Source organism: Lethenteron reissneri, unplaced genomic scaffold, assembly GCF_015708825.2.
Source record: "Lethenteron reissneri isolate LAM-NWPU_2019-01 unplaced genomic scaffold, ASM1570882v1 scaffold_1511, whole genome shotgun sequence".
In the NCBI taxonomy this organism is placed as follows: domain Eukaryota; kingdom Metazoa; phylum Chordata; class Hyperoartia; order Petromyzontiformes; family Petromyzontidae; genus Lethenteron; species Lethenteron reissneri.
In genome coordinates, this window is record NW_026891236.1 from 1138 (window position 1) to 13904 (window position 12767).

General features: G+C 54.3%; 1 pseudogene; it reads left to right on the top strand.

Moving 5' to 3' along the window:
• The first annotated feature begins 2006 nt into the window (after nt 1-2006).
• LOC133362517 (fibroblast growth factor receptor 3-like) overlaps nt 2007-12767 on the top strand; it is a 36933-nt pseudogene continuing 26172 nt past the window's right edge.

The window sequence follows — 12767 nt, forward strand, 5'->3', positions numbered from 1 at the left end:
TTCTGCGACCGTCTGGAACGCTCTTCCTTCCGATATTATGAAGCCACCGGAGCTATGCACTTTTAAATAAACTAGGTTTAAAGTTAATTTGAAAACTTTTATTGCACTCTAAAAAAACTTTCTTTGCATATTCATTACTGCTTGAAAAAACCTTACTTTAAAAAAGTTTGAGAATTAAATGGTCACAAGATACGTGAACCGCCTTGTAGACTGAAAACTCATTTCTGTAAAACTGATATTTTTTGTTTAGTTTGATGTGGATTTTCTGTTTGCACTTAGTCACATATTCACTTTAAGATGTTTTCTTGTTCATGTTTTAGTTTTTTGTTTGTTGCAGTTGCACCCGATTCAAGAGCCGAATGGCTCACAGGGCTATACCAAATAAATGAACTTGAACTTGATGTCCTTTACCCGCACCACCGATGAGCACGGTTGGCTACGTACGGTGCGAAAAGAAGTTCAACGTACACACATACATACGTAAACTCTCCGATTGCGAGTGGCAATTCTAACCATCGTGCCACTCGGCCAGAGCAGTGGCGATGCTAAGGCACAACGCAAACTAAATAAAAGCGTAGAGTCCCTATCAGCTCAAGGGGCCGCGGAATTCATGACTCTCCCCTCCTCCCAAAAAAGAAAACGAGCACACGCAGTGCTTTATACGGCTTCACGAAACATCAGCTCCAATTCAGATCCTCGCAAATGTAACAAGCCAATTCATCTCTCGTCTGTATCTCTCTCCCGGCATCTCGCTACGAGGGGAGGGAGGGGGGACAATATACGTCTGACTTCGGAGTATCCAATGGGCCAGCACAATCACTGAACCAGCACTACCACTGAGACATCATTGAGCCAACACTACCACGCCAGCATTACCACTGAGCTACTACTACCACGTAGCCAGCACTACCACTGACCTACCCCTGACCCAACACTACCACTGAACCAGTATTCAGCCAGCACTACCACTGACCTACCCCTGACCCAACACTACCACTGAACCAGTATTCAGCCAGCACTACTACTGACCTACCCCTGACCCAACACTACCACTGAACCAGTATTCAGCCAGCACTACCACTGACCTACCCCTGACCCAACACTACCACTGAACCAGTATTCAGCCAGCACTACCACTGACCTACCCCTGACCCAACACTACCACTGAACCAGTATTCAGCCAGCACTTCCACTAAGTCAACATAACCACAAAGCCAGCACGACCATGGAGTTACCACTGAGTAAAGAACTACCACTGAGCCAATACTGAGCTAGCATTACCACTGAGACAACATTACCACTGAGCCAGAACTACCACTGACCTAGCACTTACCACTGTGCCAGCATCACCACCCATCCAGCATTGGATCGCGAGTTGTTGACCTTAACCCAGGCGTGCCAGCTGGCCTTAAAGGGTCCGCGTCTCGGATCTTCACTCAAAGCGCCTTCATGTGGTGGGGGCTCTGCGCTCTGAGTACGAGGGGGGGGTCGTGGGAGGGGGTCAGTGTCGGCCTGGGGGGGGGGAGGGTGTGAGTCAGGGCGACGCCCATCTCTCCACTGCGGACCGAGCGTCCGTTTGGGTGGAACCGGACGGAATGGGCGGGCGTGGTTGGGGGGGGCGTGGTTGAATGGGGGGGGGGGCTGTTGACGCCACCCCCGCCCCCATTCCCACCTCCCTCGGCATCACTCCGCTGGACGAATCCTCTACCCCCCCCCCCAATCCCCCCGGCAGCCGCTCACTCACGCGAGCTCGCTCCGTGTTCTTTTTGCGCCACTGGTACGATCCCTTGACAGCTGCTGCGCGGTGGGCGATTTTCGTCGTCTCGACCCTAGTAGACTTCTCGCGCGAGACGTGCCCAGCCCCGACTCTGTTCGCGCTCACTTTACTCTGAGTGCCTTTTTGCATCTTCGCTCAAATATCCACGGTCGGGCTACGTGCGGTGCGAAAGAAGTTCAACGTGCGTTACATATATATGTATGTAAGGTGCAGGCGGACATCGGTCAACATGCCCAACGGCGGCGTCGTCGTCGAGTGTTCGAGGGCCCTGCTGATGTTCTGCTTCTTGCACGTCCACCACTGCCTCTTCTCCGCCGCAGAAGTCGCTCCCAACTGTGAGTTGCCGGTCGAGACGCGCATCCCACAATCCCACACCGCAGGTGCGCTGACAATTACAAGACTGAGACCCCCTCGTGTGCTTAGTAAGTAGCTTTCGCAGACTTTTAGCGAGCGACTGTGGTGAAGACCGGCACGGCACACGAGTTGGTGGGGTTGGGGGGGCAGCACCACGTCCAGCTGCCTTGTTCACACACAGCACCAGAAACTCATTAAGGCTGAGTCGACTTAGGGGAGGCCCGGGACCGGTTCAGATGATTGGTGGTCGTGGTTTCTTGTTGAAAAATGTGGGTGGTACTCATCTGACTACACATAGAAGTGGTGGTGGAAATTCCATGTTCCTTTGGCGGGGGGCGAGTGTAGTCCCATGAGCGATCACATACTGATTTCCTACAAAATGGTACTCGATTATCGACCCTGGAGAGATGATGGGCTCAGTTGATCCTCAAATGGGCTTTGAACTTGTAAACTTCCAAATGTTTGCTGTACGCTTCTCTGTCACGCAGCCACATAAATTATACATACAGTGAGGACTTCCCTCATTAAAATGCAAATACATTTATAACATTTTGACATGCGTTTTTCTGTATTTGTTGTTGTTATTCTGTTTCTCATTGTTCAAATAAACCTACCATTAATTTATAGACTGATCATTTCTTTGTCAGTGGGCGAACATACAAAATCAGCAGGGGATCAAATACTTTTTCCCTCACTGTACATGACAGCATACAATATCTATGCAGTATAGTAAACTCATCTCAAGCTGCCCGTGAATCACGTGGCTTCCGTGTGGCCACTACCACTCTGAGCCCCTCCCCTCTCGCAGCCGCCCGCTGTTGAAAACAGACGCTGCTCTGTGCAGCAGCAGCGTGGACGTGCCCTGCTGTAGCCTCCTCCCTCATCCTCACCTCTCCCCGACCCCTTCCGCTCCCGTTTCTCTGCTCTTTCTCCATCATCGGCCTCTCGTTTATCATCCTTTATCTTCTGTCTTCTCTCTTTACTTTTCCTTTTCCCATTGCATCCTTGACTCAACTCTCATCTCGTGGTGTGCCATGGATACAACAAAAAACACAGTTGCTTGTGATGTTCGAAACATATTTGCCGGAACTGCCGTATCCAATTGATTCATCGCGGCCACGTGGCAGAGCAGCAAGCGAGCGGCTCATCCATCGGAAAGTTGTGATTTGAATTCCTGGCCGGGGGGCTGATTAAGTCCCATCATCCTATCGGGGGTAATTAAATCACTACCACGCTATGGCGAAGTCAACAGTGGTTGTGCTTTGGATCGATTCGCACCCCACCCCTCCCTATAGAAATGTTAAATTTCCACAACTCGCCTGTAAACAGGAGATGATCCCCAATCAACAAATAACTTTTGTGTTGAGAGAACATATTGGTGGAAGTTCCATGAATCTGCGTTACCCTGACAAGGCCAAGTAGGTTCTAACATTACACCACTTTTAGAACCTGGAAGTAGTCAGAAATCAGAGACGGATTACATTTCAAAGGTCGCCTTCCCAGCACATGACTGTGCATCATGGTCAAGTGGATGTATTTTTGCAAATGTTACAAGTCTATTCCCACTGAGACCCCAACGGTTCCTCTCCCCGACAGAGACGGCTGGATGCGTGTGTGCTTGTGCGCGAGAACAGGCGATGATTCAACCCTTGCTAAGAAACTCCAGACGCGTGTTCATCCTCATGGGATTTGCCCCAGAGCTCAAATTCACTTCCTCTCTGGGAGTATGGGTTTTGCTACTAGTCGCAATGCAACCACAATACACATATTACAGTAGTTTTGCAATTTTGATAGTTATAAGTCGAAAGTCAGATGGATTTCCTGCTCCAATGAGCATCAAGCCAGTGGTGAAAATTCTACATTCATATGACGGGGATGAGTCTATCAATAAGAGAGCCACTGTTGACAACCAATAGCAGGGCTTCATTTTAATAACCAATAGCAGGGCTTCATTTTATGGATTAATAGCAGTACTTAATTTCATTAAAATAGCATGACGTAATTTCATTAACTAGCAACAGGGCTTAATTTCATCACCTAATAGCAGGGCTTCATTTCACTAACTAATAGCAGGGCTAAATTGAATTAACTACTGACAATCTACGTACGCATAGGAAATGGGGGGGGGGCGGTGAAGCCTCGATAATAATTTGTCGACATTGGCCTTCAACTGAGTTAGATAGTCCGGCGGTGGACTATCTGTTTGCTTAAACACGTTAATATTATTAATCCTTGATCGTTTCTGCGTGGATTAAATATTGGCCGGGATGGTGCGGTTAAGCCGCTCTACCATCCCATCGGTCTGGGGATGATACGGAAATGTTCGGACCTTTTTAGTGCCCAGGATAGAGCAGACGTCCTTCAAAAGCTGTGAGGAGAAATTCCTGCCCTGATCCGTGAGCAACCGCTCCGGTGCCCCCTTATCAAGGACATAGCCTCCCACGAAGGCATCGGCGATGGTCTGTGCCGTTTGGTCCGGGAGGGCCCACGCCATCGGCCACCTCGTGCAGTACTCGACTCCGACCAACAGGTATTTATTTCCCCGTGGCGTGACCGGCAGTGGTCCCAGGATGTCCAACGCAACCAATTCGTTGACCCTGGTCACCGTGATGGGCTGTAAAGGCGCCCGGCTCACCCGGGGTGGCGGCTTTCGCCGCGCACATTTGACGCAGGTAGCGACCCATCGATGCACGTCAGCGGTCATACCTGGCCAAAAGTACCGACTCTGTAATGTGTACAGTGTCTTCCGCCCCGCCAGGTGCAGCAGCTGGCGGCCGTGTACGTCCATAACCAATTGTTGACGCAGCGACTCCGGAACTACCAGGCATCGTCGGCGCCCTGTCGGGTCCCATCGCATGAGGAGGTCCTCCCATACGATGTACTCCTCCCCCCCTGCCTCTGCTGAGGCGCGTAGCGTTCGCAGTGGGGCTTCCTCCAGCTGTAGCCGTCGCCAATCGTCCAAGGTCAGCCCCAGGTCGTGGTCGGTCAGCTGGACCTCACCCTGAGCGCCCTCCGCCGTGCGTACGGGAGCGATGACCGTCCCCTCCGGCCTCGCCTCCTTGCAGCGTGCCCCGCCTGTGGTGCATGCACAAGGGCCCTGGGGCGCCAGTCGGGACAATGCGTCTGCGTTGGCATGTCTGGTCCCTTTGCGATGCACTACTTGGTACCTGTACTCCTGCAGGCGCTCTATCCATCTGGCCAGCTGGCCCGAAGGCTGGTCGATGCGGAGCGAATACTGCAAGGCCGCGTGGTCAGTGCGGACCATAAATTTGCGACCATACAGGTAGGGTCGGAATTGCTGCACGAAGTGAACGACTGCCAGGAGTTCCCTACGTGTGACGCAGTAGCGCTGCTCCGCTGATGAAAGCACGCGACTACCATAGGCGATAACCACCTCGCGACCCTGCTGGACTTGCGACAAAACACTGCCGATGCCCACATCGCTGGCGTCCGTGTCCAGGATAAAGGGGAGGCCAAAATCCGGAAAGGCCAATGGTGGTGCATCTGTCAGACGTGAGCGCAGCTGCTGGAATGCCTCTTCCTCCAGAGGGCCCCAATAAAACCTCTGGTTCTTCGCCATCAACACGTGCAAGGGCTTGGCAATGGTTGCGAAGTTGGGTACGAACCGGCGGTAGTAAGAAACGAAACCCACAAACCGGCGTACCTCTGGAACCATTGTGGGAACAGCCCAGGCCCTCACGCAGGCCGTCTTTTCCGGGTCTGTAGCCACTCCAGACTCACTGACGACGTGGCCCAAGTAGCGTACCGACGACTGCATAAGGTGGCACTTCGACGGCTTGAGCTTCAAGTTCGCGTTCCGGAACCGCAGGAATACCTGACGTAATTGGTCAATGTGTTCCTCGAATGATCGGCTGAAGACAATGACGTCATCCAGGTAGATGAGGCACGTTTCCCATTGGAGGCCTACTAAGGCCAACTCCAATATGCGTTGGAACGTCGCCGGCGCAGTCTGGAGGCCCATAGGCAGGCAGTTGAACTCGAAGAGGCCCTGTGGTGTCCGGAACGCTGTTTTAGGCCGGGAGTCCGCGTCTAGTGGGACCTGCCAGAACCCGGACAATAAATCCAGCGTACTGAAAAATTTTGCTCCCGCCAGTGAATCCAGTGAGTCGTCAATACGTGGTAGGGGATATGCGTCGGCCAGCGTGACGGCATTGAGGCGTCGGAAGTCCACACAGAACCTCAGTGACCCGTCTGACTTCTTGACTAGGACCACCGGTGCCCCCCAGGGACTCGAGGAGGGAGAAATTATGTCGGCCCACAGCATCTCCACGCACCGCTTGTTGAATGTGCCCTTTTTCCATTGGGCTCATTCTATATGTGTTTTGGCGCAGGGGTGCGGCATCTCCCGTGTTAATGTGGTGCTGCGACAGATTTGTGCGCCCTAGGTCGAACGGTCCCCGGCTGAACACGTCCGAGAACTCATGCAATAACGAGTGCAGCTGCTGTTTCTGGTCGGGCGGCAATCCCGGCTCAGGCCCCGCCAGCTGGTCCATCCACGATTCGGCCCCTCTGTCCTCGGACTGGCTGATGCTGCCTACAAGCTCGGGCTTTGTCCCTGGGGCTCCTAGTGACAAGGGACTAACGTGGGCCAGAACTGTTCCCTCCTGCACCGTCGCTGTTCTATCAGAGGTGTTCAGCACCTGAATGAATAGATGCTGGTTCCTCTGTACAATAGTTTCGGCTCCCACCAGCGCATGGCGATCCATGGCAGCTGACGCTGGAGACACCAGGATGGGTGAGTCTGGTCGGGCTGTCACGAGGGGGGACCGATATTGCAGCGGAATCAGCATCTGGGCTGCCGGGGGAATGGAGACAGACTTACTGACCAGAGCCTGCACATAGGGTACACCCCGGCTGGCCCCCTCCGCCTTTAGGAAATGGAGATGCGTTCCCTGGACTTCGACCCGCCCAATGGCCAGATCGATTTTCATTGGCATCCGCCTCAGAAAGTCCGTCCCCAACAGGCAGGGTACGGGCAACGTTGCGGAGACAAGGATGGGTCCTGCTACCGAAAGCTGCCCAATCTGTATCGGGGCTTCAACCTGGCCTAGGAAGCCCATGCTGCCTCCATTTGCTGCAATGAACGTTGTCTTGACGGGGACTAAAAGTCGGATTTTATCCGGCAGCATCTCATGCATGGTGCTCGAGATGATCGTGGCTGATGCCCCCGTATCCACCAAGATACGTGCCGACACTCCCGCGATTTCACCGACCAGGACCGAGGTTCCTGACGTGGCCGCTACCACCCGCCTTGCCAGCTTCCTCCATTGTGTGGCTGAGTCCGGCCACTGACCAGGCGGCGTCTCGTTATCCTGTGGTGCATGGTGAGATGATGGGGGATGGATGTGAATGGACCGAAGATGGGGTTCCTCCCTTTGGAGTGCGTCGCAGCAGGGTGAGCGCGCCCTTGTTACATAGTGTGGGCTTCCCCCTGGGTTGCGGGCTGGGCTCTCTATGTGGTGCAATTTGCCCCCCCTTGGTGACGTAGGATGGGCCCCCCTTGTGGTGTGGGGAGGGGGCCCCCCCATTGTAGGGGGCGGTGGGGACTGGGGGGTGGGCCTTCCCGTGAGCCCCTCCCTTCTACCCTCCCTTTCCTTTGTCACGGGGGTGTGGTCCCCCTGGTTCCGTCTCGCTCCGCCGCAAAGCGGTGGTGAGGCGGGCCGTGGAACTGCTCCAGGGCGCAATGTCAATCTTGTGTGCCGTCTCCGCACACGGGCCGTTGCCCCTGGCAACTCGCCGGCGTCGCGGTAAACTGGTGACGTCACGCCCGCCGGCGACGTCACGCCCGCCCGCGAAACCACGCCCGCCCGCGACGTCACGCCCGCCCGCGAAACCACGCCCGCCCACGACGTCACCTCCGCCCGCGACGTCACGTCCGCCCGCGACGTCACCTCCGCCCGCGACGTCACGTCCGTCCGCGACGTCACTTCCGCCCGCGACGTCATGTCCGCCCGCGACGTCCCTCCCGGCCTCGGCGCGACTCCCGACGCAGTCCCCGGCCTCGGCGCGACTCCCGACGCGGTCTCCGGCCTCGGCGCGATCCCCGACGCGGTCCACGGCCCCGGCGCAATTCCCGGCGCGATCCGCGACACCACTTTTGGCCGCGACGTCACTTCCGGATGCAACGTCACGTCCGTTCGCGACGCCACTCCGGGTCGCGACGCCACTTCTGGTCGCGACGCAATCACAGGCCCCGGCGCTATCCCCGGCGCGACCCCCTTCCCCCGACCTGGACAATGGGGACCGGGGAACGACACCGACGGCGCCCACCCCGAGGAGACTCCCGGTAAGTTCGCGGCGTCGGAATTGTAATTGCTCGGCCCGACCGAGAGGCCGGGCGGGACGGCGTCACTCGCCTGGATCCTGTCGGCGTTCGGGCCCGGCGGGTTCCAGGTGACGTTGGCGGCCTCCGGCTCCGTGCGGCACCCCCTCGCCACATGCCCCTCTCGACCACAACGGTGGCAGACCCACGGGGCGTTCCGTCGGGGGGGCTCGGCGCGATGTTGTAGAGGCGGCTGCCAGCGACGCGGCGGCTGGTCGCGCCCCTGGTCCCTCTGCTCCGCCAGTCCCCGGATCGCCGCGTACACCTCCCGCAGCGATGGCTCCGTCTCAGACGTCGGGGGTCCGTCCCCAGCTGCCCCACAGGCAGCCTGTGGCGACAGTGCAGGTTCGGCGGTTGGTGTTGCTGGACCCAGTAGCGCCGCGGCAACGGCTCGGCTGTTCCCCCCCGCCGCGCCAGCCACCGGGCCCACGGGTGGCGCCCGGCCCATGACCTGCTCGTGGGCTTGGATGGTCCGGGCAGCCCACAGGGAGGTGCATTCCCCCGGCGTCACCACGGGCATTACAACGCCGGCGCGGCAAGCGTAGGCGATGAGGTGCTCGACCACAAGGTCCTCGAGCGCTTCTTCAGCCAGGCGAGGGAAAGCTCTCCTCGCCAACACGAGCAGTGCACCCCTGTAGGCTAAAGGGGATTCGCTGGCGATCCTGGAACCGTTTAAAGGCTCCTTCCGCAGGGCAATAGATCTCCCCCAAAGCCTCGTAGGCCGCCTGTAGCGTGGTCTTGCTGTGCGAGGGAAGGGAGGTGTAAGAGGAGAGTGCTTCCTTGCCCAGAACGGATGGCAGCGCTCGTAGTGCCTCTTCGTCTGTCCACTCGAGAGCGTGGAAGGCAGCCTCGAATCGGCGGACAAACCCCTCCCAATCTTCTTCCTCAGCCACGAACTTGTCAACGGGCCCCAGCCGACGCGGCCGTCCGGCCACTTGCTCTCCGTGTTGGGTGTTTAGCCCTGGGGGTTTTGGCGGGAGCAGCGGCGGCTGGCGTGACGAGGTTGGTTGCGGCTCCTGCCCGGCCGGCTGGTCGGCCTCCGGGTCCCGTGGCCTCTCCTCCCGTAGTACGCGTGGGGGTGGGCGTCCCGGTGCTGGCGGGCCCCCCATAGGGTGCCTCTGCAGTAGCTCCTGCAGTGCCCTCTCCACGCGGGCCATGCGGTCCTCCATGGGGTCCTCCAGGCGATCCGGGCCCCCTGCTGCTGCTTCTGATAGCAGGCCCCCTTGTTCCCCGTGATGGGAAGGATCCCCGGCCCCTGCTTCCTCTTCCCTTGGCTCTTTTCCGCGGGGATTCTTTTTTGTAGCCATTGACATCCCACCGCTGCCACCAAATGTAAAGGGGAGCCGACACGAGATTGCAGGGGTCTCGTCCTTTATTCCTTTTCTTCCATCCACACCTGCCCCCAGCCGTCCCAATATCGTTCCTGCCAAAGGCCCCCTCTTCCCGCCCGTTCTCTCCTTATATCTCCTCGATCACCCCTCCCACTAACCCACCTATTGGTGGGAATCTTTCCCCTGACACCCCTACACTTCGACTGCTGCATTATTCTCTTTGGTTGCTTTCTTGAAGACATTTTGTTGCCTCAGTAGACATGTTTTAAGATTGGCAACCCGGTTGGCTCTCTCATCTCCCTGGTATTTTGCATACTCCTCAGCATGTCTCGTTGAGTAATGACGTTTGAGGTTGTATTCATTGTGCACCGCAACTTTTTCTGTACAAATAAGACACGTCGGGGTGCTCATGTGCTCAACAAAGAAATATTGCATCTCCCACTTTTCCTGAAATTGTCTGTGCTCATCACCAACCTTTCTCTTCACTGCAGGCTTTGAAAAAGACATGATTGGGGCTGTGTGACAAGATCTATATTCATTCCACTTGCTGTCGCTCACGCAATAAAGTTTCAGTCAAGTGTTTAGCCAACCAGCGACGCACGGAGACGTAATTTCCGCAAATGCACGTCATTTCCACTTTTTACGGTAACAACAGGTGCGTAGATTATGGGGGGGGGGGGGGGGTAATGCGTTCCCATCAGATTTCGTCCCCACACCACAGTCACAGGCAGACACAGCTGTAGCGGCTGCTACTATACACGCTTCTCTGTTCTAAGCACGGGGATCTGAGCCGGGATGAGCTGTGGATCTGCGCTTTGACGCGCTCCGGTGCGCGCACAGTGGAGAGCCGAAAGAGGGAGAGGAGAGGACTCTATGAGGCAGCGTCATTGTGTGACCACGGGGTTCAAATGTTGCTGGCCACTGTCGGGGCTTTCGCTGCCCTCAGTCACATCATCACATTTTTCTATGCATTTTTGTGCTTACTTTGTGCCGGCGTGTTGGCTTGCCTGCATTCCGGGACTTATTTGAGCAGATCCGGTACCTCTCGAATCGAAAAAAATATGAATATTAAAAAAGTTTTTAAAGAAATGATTAAAATAAAATATAACATTATAATGTAATCACTAGAAAATTACGGAGCCCGTGTTGGCATCGGTGGATGAATTACTAATTTGTGGCCACGCAATAACAAGATAATCTAATAAGTTATATATAAAGCTTTCTTAACAACAGCATCACAATTTCATAAAATAATAACAAATGCAGACTTCTAAGATGAACCAAAATAATTATGCACATCGTCATGTACAGTCTGTGGCTCGGTGCGTAAATGTCACCACCAGAGGATGAGGGAATTTAAATCATTAAAATTCATCCACACATATCAGGTGTAAATAATAATGTAAACAGCCCAGACTGTAAAATGTAGATATTAGCTCAATGACGTGTTATAAACTGCTGCGGTTTAGAATAATCCCTCTGCGTAAAGAAGCTCCCAAAACCTCACAGCGCAGCGTGTGTGTAAAGGAGCCGTGGTGTCCCTTGAATTTGCCTTCAATTTAACAAATTGTGTGTGTGTGTGTTCCGTTCGTTTTCTCCGCTGGACACAGAAGTCGCCTTTGCTCAAGATGCCACTTTATTGACACAAAGACTGATACTGTCACTGCAGTATAGCCTAAATAAGTCCCACTGCATTGTAAGTGGCATGTGTGTGCTGTTTTAAGCGTCGTTTTACGTGCGTTCCGGGACCTGTGCTCGTCGTACCTGCGCTGTCATATGTACTTAGCGTTCCGGCACCTTGTGATTTACAAATAAAGCACTGGATACATCATGACCTGCGCGAAAGAGGGCGGAAAACTATGAATTTCACCCTCCTGCTCTCCGCACATCCAAAACCACTCTTTTCTCTCCCGGCTCTCTCTCTCACTCACTCTCACACGTACACACACACGACCCCGCCCTCCATGTCACTCACATGCATGCCGCATTCACTGGACAGGCACACAGTAGGAAACCAGAGCATCATAACATTGTCCCACACAGCAGCTAACAGCGGGGTTGCTACAATATAAAACTCGCGGGCCGCACTAACATTAAACTTTCATATTAAGGTGGGAGCCACAAAATATCGTCCCGAGGGCCGCAATTGGCCCGCGGGCCGCGAGTTTGCGACCCCTGCTCTAGACGATCGGCCCACCATCATCATCATCCCTTTCTCACATCTATGCATTACAGTTTATTTTAATCGCTACGCACTGTGGTTATTACATTTCGGATAGCGAAACCTCAGTGAGGACGCTGGTGAAACGAGTCTTGTCAGTTTGTAGAGAAGTGGACGGTGCGCTGCGCATAGCGACGCATGCTCTGATTGATATGTTGTCATCTTGGGTATGATGATCAACCAGGAAAGGGTCTCCGAAGGTTTGGAAAATTGGGGTTTGGGTGTGAGTTGTCTCAATGTCCTCAACATCACTTGGGCCCCACTGGAATCTTGTATTACTTACATAGCAATCTATGACCCCCTGCTGCTGCTGCTGCTGCGACTCGGTGCGGCTTTCCTGGGTATAACGAGCGTAATCAAAATAACATTTTAAAGATCCAAAGGTGACACGTTGGTGAAGAATGGCAGATTTTGAGAGTAATGCACACCATGGAAAACGTACACCACCTACCAAGCTGTCAACTTAATTTTGAAATTAGAATGAGGGATTTGTTTATGGTTTTTATGAGTAATCCAAATATTTGGTCCCGATAAAAAAAATATATATTCGAAGTGCAAGTGACCGTCGCACGCTGGCGTGAGGTAACGTCGAAGCGCTTTTGCCGCCAAAACTTGTCGCTTTGATTAGAGGCAGACGACACGCACATTTATTATAGAATGCAAGGCATCTGAAATCTGTAATATTTTTAGTTTAAACTCATCGCTAGAGAATATATGCACGGTGAAAACTCCACACCCGCA